This window comes from Athene cunicularia (assembly GCF_003259725.1).
Source record: "Athene cunicularia isolate RWA chromosome 5 unlocalized genomic scaffold, athCun1 chr5_part1, whole genome shotgun sequence".
Taxonomy (NCBI): Eukaryota; Metazoa; Chordata; class Aves; order Strigiformes; family Strigidae; genus Athene; species Athene cunicularia.
The window spans coordinates 11,496,165-11,501,460 of record NW_020799101.1 but is presented as its reverse complement, the minus strand read 5'-3'; positions in this window follow the sequence as shown (position 1 = coordinate 11,501,460).

Sequence of the window (5,296 nt, the reverse complement as noted above, 5' to 3'; positions counted from 1 at the left end):
CAACTAGCAGTGCAGACCCCTAGAAACTAGGTCAGCAGCCACATGCTTCTGCCCACGGGAGAAGGGCTTTGAGAGCACTTAAGATCTCCAAGGTCTCCCAGACTGGAAGGAGGTTCTGGAGATTGGCTTTCAAAACCAGGGGCTACCACACCTTCCTCTTAGGAAAAGTAGAAAGCCAATAAGTAACTCTAAGCACTCATCACTCTTTTTTACTACATAGTTAACATCTGCTGGAAAGTTGATACTGATAATCACATCACTGGTTGCCAGACCATCAAAGGCCAAAGAAAAAGGATGAGGGGACATATATGTGGAGATGTTGGCAAAGCACATGACAGATGCAGAGGACCTGAGCAATTTCTTTAATGAAATGGAAATGAAAGCATAAATTGCTAGAACAATACTGGAAGAGAGATTTAACTTAACACACATGCAGACAGATTTTTGATGTCTGAAGCCTGACTATGACAAGTAGCAGGGAAATGTAAATGCAGCAGTTGCTAATGGGCATAATGCACAGGCTGACAGCTTTGACAGCATGTTGTCATCTGGAAGCTATATTCCCCAGGGACTCCTTATCTTCCACATCCACTTCTTTCAGCAACCATATAAAAGTAGCAGGCAGATTTGCCAACCACAAGCATGCAACTGCTGGATAACGCTTGTGGTTGCCAGTTAGGCCCGTGGCCAAAGCTTCTACCTGGACAAAGTGCAGAAACCTGGCTTCTCCAATTCCTATCACCAACACTTCCACGTACTGCTGAGACACACAGAGAAAACACAGCTCTCCAAGCCAGGGGCATCCCTCTTTCACAGACTTCCGAACTGTGCTGAGCTGAATTCACCACCTTCTACCTCATCTGTGCTCCTCATTAATTTCTGTGAGTTTGCCTTTGTTTATTTGCCTCTTTAAACACAGACAGCCTGGTTTTATTTGCTTAAAAGGATGTTTTATTTTGTCATTCCATCCAAACAACTACTGTCTGCAAAATTCCCAACAGATTCCTCCTACAGACAAGGAACCAGCCAAGTGCAATGCCAAATGTAAAGGTACACTATTGAAAAATCACCAACACAGGAAAAAAACATGCAAAGCAAATCAACGTGTTTCCGCTAAAAAATAAATATCACAATGAAAATCCATGGTATCCTAGCAAACACAGTGAGACTACTCAAATGCCATTGAGTACATGCAGCCTGATAGCCCAAACACCCACTTTTCTAATGCATTGCTGAAGATATGCACGGCTTAAAATTCAGTGATGTGACGACAGCCTTTAGCCCTTCTCTCAGTCCACATGGACAGGTATTACTCGGCTGTTCAGGACACTTGCTAGTCCTTCCAGATGTACCAGCTGGTCTAAGAAAACTACTATTCTTTTGGAAAGAGTATTCCAACAAACATACATTCCGATGAAGTCAGGACACTCTCTGCCCACCTCATCCTTATTCCTGAGAGCCAAAGGGACAACAGACCCATTAGATTTGGTGATGATCTGGGAAGCCACTCCCTCCTCTGTTTAATGCAAGGTGGTGAATGTACTTTGTGCTGGATATAGTGTTGGTACAGGCAGGCAGTGCTGCCTCGGGAGACGACCCTGTGCGTGGGTCTCATATTGAGCAGTGCTAACTGGAGAGTCAGTCCCAAGCAGTAAAAAAGCATTTTTTTCCCTTAACACTTACAGCTATCAAACAGTAGTTTATATTCTGCAGTTGGTTGCTTCTCCTTGCTGAGGGGCCTCCCTTACATAGGCAGGCACACACTGGAAGAGGGAGGGCAGGAGGGAGGTTCAGCTGTCTATTGAGATGATAACAGATTTGGGGCAGAGCCTGCCTCATGCTGTCAGCTAACACTGAGCCCTTTCAGTGCACTGGGACCCAAAACACTAGCTGGGATATTTTAGCATTTCTGCATAGTAACAGAAGCAACAAAAATAACCACCATAAATAATGGGTATATGTGCATCTAACATCATACACTTGCTCTCCTTTTTTTCTCTGTTTACTAATTCCTGAACTACTAATAATAGCTGACGAGAATGATACTGTTGCAGAGCATGGAAAGGAAGGCACTTCACAAAGTGAGTCTACCCAGGATGAACAGTGAGCTGCACTACAGCAATGAACATAGAGTTCCTGAACAGTAAAACCAAAATTAGCCTCTGTCCTTGCTACTGATCAGTCAGAGTGTCTAGTGTCAATCCTGATGGAGTTTGGTCTCATGCTTCCCCAAAGACTGCATATTCAAACCTGACACATAAATAATTACACTTTCTCTACCCATTGCCAAGATAGGAAAAAGGCTATCGCTGTTCAGAGTTCAGTGTAACTATACAGAATCTTGGTCCTCTTTCCATCTTCTGAAATTACTGAAATTACAGCCAAAGCTGTGAAGACAGCACAACGAGGAATCACTTACTCAGCTGTTAAGGGTTAGTGCCTGCACTGGACAAAACAACAGCTCTGAACCAGCCCCTGGGAGATAACATGTACAGCTTGAAGCAGAGAAAAATCATTCTTCAAGGCCAAGGTTACCAAGTGGGTATTGAAATAGGGTTGTGTTTATAGCCAACCACATCACTGATAAATGACAAACTTGCTGAAGAATAAACCGCCGACAGGACAGTGTTGTCTATCAGAGAATATAAACACACATGACTACAATGCCCATTTTTGAAGATTTAAATCTTAAATCTAGACCTGTATTAAGATTTCCAATAGAATTTTGATTTTGCTCCATTATCACAGGCATTTACTCTTTGTTATTTTTAATAAAAACTGACAAAGGCAACATAGAACAAACTTGAACTGTTAAGGCTGAATTGAGCAATAATAAAGCATTCCTGTGATAAGGAAATGCACCCTAAAGTCCACTGCAGAAAACTTACCACTCTCAGACATGAAACCACTTCCAAAACCTGACTAAATAATGCCATTTAAAGTGTCTTAACTACAAAAGGATACAGAAAACTTTCTTAATTTCTACTAATGAAATGCAAAGCACACAAGTGGTCTGTATTTTGAAGGCTACACAAGTAATGTGAACTATGAACTTCAGGATTCATAGAACCATGACATTTTCAAGAGGGAGGAGAGAAAATATTTTTCTGTCTTGCCAAGCCATGAAATACTAAAATGAACAAACTATGAAGATTCAGTAAAAATATCTGGGATCCAACATTTAATATTAATTGTTGTGGTGAGAAAAAAAATCAACTAGGCACCAAAATGACAATGAGCCACAGTTTCAATCTGTTTTGTATAGTCCAGGAGTCATATGAGTTCATCTGGATGGGACCTGCTTTTTGCAGAAGGAAACTATCTTAAAAGGTAACTCTTTAACTTAATGATGTTGATTCATATACTATATAAAAAAAATTATTCTTGATTCTACTAATCATAACTGTTCAGTATTCATTATGTCAGAGCACCAAATCCAGGGTCTCATTTCCCTTTTGCTGCTCAATACGGTGGTGTTGGCAGCAGCATGCTTTAACACTCATAATTTATTAACCTCATAGGTGTTTTAGCATGCAACTAAAACCACAGACAGGAGGCATTTAGCAAGTCCTACATGCCATGTATTTTCACAGCAAAGGAGTTCCTGCTGTGCTTTTCTTGACTCCCATATTTTTATGATTTTTTTTTCCCCTCATGGTAACCACCAAGCCTCATATATTTTGAGGATGCTTCCTTATTTTGCCCTCTCTTTCTCATGTTTAAAAAGTGTTGCTCTCTATTTATCAAGGAAACATTTAACACATCCTGAAGATTTTTTAACTTCTCCAAATGCAGATAGTGAAGTCCAAGACAGACTCACATGATGTTTTACAGGATGGTTTCCTGGCTACAGAAATTTGCTATTCCATACACTGAAAAGAGACATATAACTAGGGCAGCAGCCATCATGGAGTGGGGTCTTGTTAGAAAGCACCAAGATTTATCTCTTGTTGCTCTACCTGAATGAACAAGATTTTCATTATTGTGTGTCACTGGAAGTGCTCATAATGATAGGCCAGTTTTTATGATTTATAAGAAAACCTCATTTATCAGTCACCTTTATTTTAATGCAGTTCTTTTGCACAACACAAATGTTCAAGAGGTACTTGAAGGTTCAACAGTAGGGGTACTCCCTTTAACAGTTGAACTCAATAATCTTACAGGTCCTTTCCAGCCTGCATGATTCTGTGACCACATCAACGTGTTATCAAAGTCAGCCGGGAAGCCCATGTTTCAAAACTAACTTCAAACAGGAAGAGATTTAGAGTATATGACATTATTTAATGTCACTACTAGTTTTATCTTCATTCCCTCTCTTTTCCTCTATACACACACCCACATACCCATCAAGAAGCTTCCCAACATTATTCAGTAAGACAGTGACAGGAACTGAGAAGTATTGTTCTTCTGGGAAGTATTTATAGGGGTGAAAGAGTTGGTTTATCACTCAATCGATAAAGTCAAAAAAAGTGCTTTGCCACTTGAACATTATGCACATTCTAAAATGTCCAGAACAGCAATGCCTGTGATGCTGGAAGAGTGAAGATAGAAGAAAATTGGAAAGAATAGAACATAGGGAAGAAAGGACCAAACTTTTCTGCTTTTTAGGCGAATGTAAATCCATACAGGCGTTTCATCCAGGGTCCCAAATTAGCTAAGGAGGGCTGGTAACATTTTACATGAACAGCGTATACGCACATAGCAATTGTATCATCCTTTGTAAAGCAGCCCAAGTACCCAGAGCTACCCACAGCTGTCTTTATGACACCGGAGTTGAATAGGCTCCTTCCCGCACCCTGAATGCGGGCTATACAGGAAAAACACAACTTATTCAGCAACTCAATTGCTTTAAATTCTAATTAAAAGCAATTTAAATTCTTAAGTGATTTAAAACTTGTAGTTGCCGTGATGTCCAGCATTCTGTCATCGCTGGTCTATTACGAATCGCAAGCCACCCAAGCTTTCATTCCTCCGCAGGGCCCCGCACGCCTCTCGCCACGCTGCCTGCGGCGGGAGGGCGATGGCGGGGCGCGGGACTCGGGCGGGGCTGGGGACGGCCGGCAGCCCTCAGGGGACGCCCAGGGGCCCCTCACTCCCGCAGGGCGCGAAGCGGCGCTGACCGCAGCAAAACGGGGACGGGAAAAGTCTCTCAGCACAGACAGCAGGGAGGAAGGAAATAAGAAGGATAGAGGGGAAGGAAAGAAGAAGGATAGAGGGGAAGGGAAGCCGAGCAAAGCTCAAAGCCCCGTGAGGAGCGCTGTGGGCCCGCAGGCACCGCCCCGGGCCCTGCCACACC